Here is a 6,000-nt window from a genome sequence, read left to right on the forward strand (position 1 = left end):
AAGAAGAGTAGCATGTAGTAGAAAGAACTGACTTCCTGCCTTGATTCTGCTGTCCCTAGCACTGAGATTTTGAGACAGGCTTTCTAAGTTTCAGTGGGGTGCAATGACTAGGTGCATAGACTCTGGAACCAGACCCAGCTAGCCCACCTGCCACAGCCCTGGCCCTTACCAACTGGGTGCCCTTGATCTTTTACTTAGCCCATTGAGCCACAGATTCTTCCTCTGTAAAAGGAGAATAAAAACAGCTATCCTCATGGAACTGTGAGGGTTAAACAAGGCTGTGTATTTAATGCAGGTAGTAAGCCCTCCATAAATGTTACCTATTGTTATTATCTATTAAATGGTGGCCTTCCTATTTGGTATACTTATGGTAGGAATGATATAAGATGATGAATGTGAAGTACTTTGTAAACATTTCTGCATTATTCAAATGATAATATTATTGTTTTTATGCATGTAAGGTACATGTATAAGGTGGATGAATTAATAGCTTTAGCAGATAGCAAGTTGAGGAGACTAGGATGGGCAAGATAGGGGAGGAGCTGGGAGGAGGAGTAGACAAGTAACTGTAATACCAGATTGAACACGGAAGGTCCCACCAAAGAATTCCAGCACCATGCTCTGGAGTCCTGTAGAGGAAAGGATCAGAAAAGACTTAATTGAAACAACTAATTTTGGAAAAGGCTGTGAAAATGCATTCATTCAAGGCATATTGAGTGTTTACCCCTTGCCAGATATTGTGCTGGCTGCTGGGAATATAGCCACGAATAAGGCATAGTCATGGCACTCAGAAAATGATCTTTGGGATCAGGCTTCAGCTGGGATGGCGATAGTTTGGAAGGTCATTTCAAGATGAGGAAATCGGGCGAGCAAAAACATATAGAGGAAAAAGATAAGCAAGCTTTATAAAGCATCCAGGAGTCCACTATTGCTGATCTGAAGTTTGTTGAGCAATGGAAGGTGAATCCAGAAAAGGTGTCTGAGGTCATACTTGGGCAGTCTTGAAGGACAGTCTGCAATGAACGTGAATGGCAATGGGGAGCCATTGCAGGGCGGTAGTGTGCCTGCAGCCACAAAGGCCACTCTCAACTAGGAATTCATATTAGCGCAACGTATTTTTACTATTGTAGAGATTATGTCTTAAATATACATGATAGCCTGTCCCAGAAGAGATCTACTCAAAACTTTTTCAGGAAATGAGAATGTACACTCAGTCTTTGAGAGTGATATTAAGTCAATTGCAATAAACCAGCAACTTGCACTTGTCATAGCTTTAGTACACACACACTCATGCATACATAGTAATAGAACAAATTTTAAAGTCAGTTCTGAGTTTGAGGGTATTTACATGTGTCATTTTCTCTTTCAGTTTCAAAATTTAATGTGTCAATATATAAAATTTAAGAATAAATGTATATGGCAGGGTAATTGTTCAAGAATTAAACTATATGCCAACAGAACATTGGCAGGCTTTCTTTTGTGACATTTAGGGATCTTGTCTTTGCAATTTTCCTTGTGGAAAAGAGGTAGATTGGAAATCATTGCAAATCAAAGTGATGCTTTCAACCTCTGAAACAAATGCTAGCTTGTCTTTTTCCACTTCTCATACATTTGCATAGATCTGTCAACTGAATCTGAATTCTTTTAAGGGTAATGTGTAGTACAAAGTTATGAACACCCGCGTACCACAAAATTGCTTTGCCCCTCTCTTCTTCAGTTCACAGCCCCATGCCCTTCCCCTCACCCTCTCAAGAGCATGTTCCTCTCAGAAGATTTGGAAAGAGCTTAATGAGTTGGAGTCAGAGCCTTAGTAACAAACTATTCACTGCCAAACAGAACAGAACATTTAAGTAGAAGATGACCTCTCCCTGCCACTGTTCCTTGCCTGTGAATTGTTTTGTTTTGTTTTGTTTCTGAGATAGGATCTCATTGGCCCAGACTGGAATGCAGTGGTGGGATTTTGGCTCACTGCAGCCTTGACCTCCTGGGCTCAAGTCATCCTCCCCCCTTAGACTCCCAGGTAGCTGGTACTACAGGCGTGTGCCACCATGCCTGGCTAATTTTTGTATTTTTTTGTAGACACAGGGTTTGGCCATATTGCTCAGGATGGTCTCGAATTCCTGGGCTCAAGCGATCTGCTGGCCTCAGCCTCCCAAAATGCTAGGATTACGGGGGTGAGCCACCATGCCTGGTCGAGTTTCTATGTTTAACTGCAGTTCTACAGATAGTCAGAGAACTGTGTTTTCAGATGTTTCCCAGTGAAACAAGCAGAAGTATCTCCTGGCCAGATCCCAGTACTCAGGTGTGCATTCCCCTGAGTGCACACTGGGGAAGAAAATCTGCTCTTGGCTTCAGCCGGGTCAAAAGGCCTCAGAAGTGGGAGAATGAAAACCCAACTGGCACATGCCACTAGCCCATCTCCTTCAACTGTCATTTATGGATCTGCACAGGGATCCAGTGATACATTTGACTCTGATTGGCTGCCAGCTCTGTTCTGATGATTGTCAGACACCACACCAGTTTGCAAGAAAGTCAGCTCTGCTTGCATTTGGGTTACTAACCACAGTTGCCAAGGACTTGAAAAGACACAAAACTCCGGCACAGGCAGGGTCTTGATTCTGTATATGTTTTGTTGTCTGTTATTTTTATTCTAAACTAATAGTGCAGATCAAGCCCACAGTTAAATAACACATCTGCCTGGGGTTTGGGTAGCAATTCGCAATATGTTTTTATTCATTATTGCTTTAATTATGGCTCAGGATTCTTTTGAATCTCTCCCAAGTAACAGGTGGTTTTCTGACCATGATAAATGCTAAATGCTGCTCAGGATAAGGCAGCTAGGCATTGTTTTCCTAGCTGTGGTTACACCTAGGCCCCAGGCAGCTTCTGAATTAGCAGCCTGCAACAGATTGGAATTCCTGGGGGACTTCACTTAACCCTTAGTTCTCCCAAACCTATTTTCAATGCACTGTTGCGTGGGGGCTCCTCGTTGCACCCAGCTGTGCGGCAGATGTGCTTTTTGTATCCTGGGAAGTAGCAGGAGGGTTTGGGGTAGGTCAAAAAGTTAATATGTCAATGTTCTGAAGGGTGATGGGAGTAGAAACTTGGTGATATTAAAGATGATTTGAATTTAGATTCTCAAAAAAAGAATAAAAGCATTCTTTTATATATCTGCAATAGATAACAATTAAATAAGTTACACATGAATCATCAAAATTAGAGTGAGGGCAAAGACCTATTAGATCATCTAGCCAGTTCCCCAGTGAACACAGAATTATTCCCCACAGTGTTTTCAGGGGTGCTTTGTACATTGTCTTTTGAAAGACTCGAGCAATTGAGGCCTTCGGTTATTTCCTTAGGGAGACAGTTTCCCTTATAAAAGGCCATAGTGTTTTCCTCCTTCGCCTGATAGTCAAGCTAAAAAAATAAATGTCTGTATGGTACATGCAAAATCATTTGCACTGACACTAATCAGGTAGAAATTATACCTACAGGTCTCCCAGAAAACAGTGAGCAGGCAGTTGGCATTCTTCCCTGCACTCTCATTTCTGGTTTTTACCCTTGAATTTGCATACTTCACGGAGGTGGCAGTACTGAAATATCCGCTGCAAACCTCCTCCCTGTTTCCAATACCACTATTGCAAACTGGTTAGAGGTAACATTGCACCTCTTAATTTGAAACTAGGGTGAAAAGCTGTTTTGAATAAATTCTGTTCAGACTGTCCATGCTATCAGGGTAGAGAATACTCAGTCATCCAGGAAGTAGCAACTGCTTAGAATTCCTCTCTCTTTGGAACAGACTGGTATTGTCTTTCCTGGGTTGTTTGTATTGGAGAGGCCGCCGATTGTGCACACATGTGACAGGGGCTGTAGGACAGACAGCCCCCAGATTTTCAGCCTTTGAAACCTGGAGCTGCAGAGCCGGTGCCCGCAGGTGGGGGGCACACAAGGCTTCCTGCCGAGTTGCCATGGCTTGTGTCACAGTGCCCTTAAGGGCAGTTTTCAGTTCAATGAAGTCAGATTTTGCAGCGTTATAGGCAATGAGAGGGACAAATTGTCTCAGTTTCCAGAACTCAAGAATCCTGTGACTTGAACACTTCCTATCCTATACCCCTCCACCTTCATTAGAGTCCAATGTGCTGGGCAGTGAGTTTGGAAATGGCAAACAAGGAATCAAATTTCCCACGTTGGAGGACCTTGCGAGGCAGGCAGGGAGGCGTGGAAATAATTTTGAAGCATCGGAGTGAGGACTATGAGATAGGTAAGCAGGGTGGCCACATAGCACAGGGAAATGGCCCTCAGGAAATCCGGAGTGTTGGAAACTTCCCAGGGAAGCGGAACCGAAAGGACAGAAGGCAGGAAGAGCAGAGAGAAATGCAAACAAGAAAGGAAGTGACTGAAGCAAGGCAGAGGCATAGGGGGCAGTTCCAGTGGGGTGGGGAGTGGGAGGGTGTGGGAAGATGGGGCTGAGGTGACGCACCAGGAAGCCTTGCCTGCCATGCCAACTTCAACAGTCTAGAGAGGGGGCTTGCCATCATCATTTTGGAGGTGAGGACACTGGTTCAGAGAAGTGAGGTGGCCTCTCTGAGGTCGTACAGTCCAGTGAGAGAGCTAGGATTTAAACCAGGTCCATCTTAATCCACTGACTGTGCTATATCAGGAGAGAAAGGTATGTTGGAGTGCAAACCTGGGGTGGGCATATCTGTGGCCTCCTGAAGGGAGCAGGTGGCTAGAGGAGCTGCAGAGCTCTGCAGGGCTTGAAAGGTGACCATAACCTTCCATTATCCACCTTGACTGGGACAGAAGCATTAGTTCATGGGAGAGCAGAATTTGGTTCCTGCAGAGCTTATTAGTTCTTATAATTTTCCAGAATGACTCATGTTGCGGCCAAACCAAGTACCTTCTGCAGACGGGCCATCCAGACCAGGGTTGAGTCAGCTGCGTCGGTGGGAGCCACATGGGGCTTGTGGCCATGGTCAAAGCAAATATGTAGCTTTGTGGTCAAGTCCTTCTAGCAGGCATGTGTAATACGGGGAAGTCATGGGAGCACTTCATGCTTCAGAACTAAGGGGAGGGATGAGGAAGACAGAGCAGCAGAAGTAGGAGGTGAGCACTGGGGCATATGCAGCGAGTGTGAGTGTTTGGGGTGCTTGTTTCCATGTGGGCACTACTTCTATTGGAATGATGGTTCCACCTCTTTCCTTATGTCTTGCTCATCCCTTACTCTGTTATTTCTGCCACACCTACTCAAATCTGCTCTTCTAGTGCCAAAACAGCCTAGACTGTATGTATATGAATGAGTATGGCTGTGTTCCAATACATTTTTTATGGTATTGTTTGAGTCCTTTCCAGCTGCTATAACAAAATACCATCAACTGAGTGGCTTATAAACAACCAAAATGTGCTGTACCATTCTGGAGGCTGGGAAGCCCAAGGTCAAGGAACAAGCAGGTTCAGTGATGACGGCCTGCTTCCTGGTTCATAGATGGTTGTTTTTTTTTCTCGCTGTGTCCTCACATCATGCAACAGGAAAGGCAACCCTCTGGGGCTTCTTTTATTTATTCATTTTGTTCGTTTTCTTTTTTAGAGATAGAGTCTTTTTCTTTCACCCAGGCTGGAGCACAGTGGTGTGATCATCACTCACTGTGGCCTCGAACTCCTGGGCTCATGCAATCCTCCTTCCTCAGTCCCCTGAGTAGCTGGGACTGTAGGTGTGCACCACCTCACCTGGCTTGGGCCTTCTTTTATAAGGGCACTAATCTCATTCATGAGGGTGCCACTCTCATGACCTAATCATCTTCCAAAGGCCCTACCTCTTAATACCAACACAGAGGTGATTAGGTCTTCAACACGTGAATTTTCAGGCATACAAATATTAAGACCTAGGCCCCAGGCAGCTTCTGAATTAGCAGTCTGCAACAGATTGGAATTCCTGGGGGACTTCACTTAACCCTTAGTTCTCCCAAACCTATTTTCTTTTTTCTTTTTTTTTTTTTTTTT

Source organism: Rhinopithecus bieti, unplaced genomic scaffold (assembly GCF_001698545.2).
Source record: "Rhinopithecus bieti isolate Rb0 unplaced genomic scaffold, ASM169854v2 scaffold_21726, whole genome shotgun sequence".
NCBI classification, from domain to species: domain Eukaryota; kingdom Metazoa; phylum Chordata; class Mammalia; order Primates; family Cercopithecidae; genus Rhinopithecus; species Rhinopithecus bieti.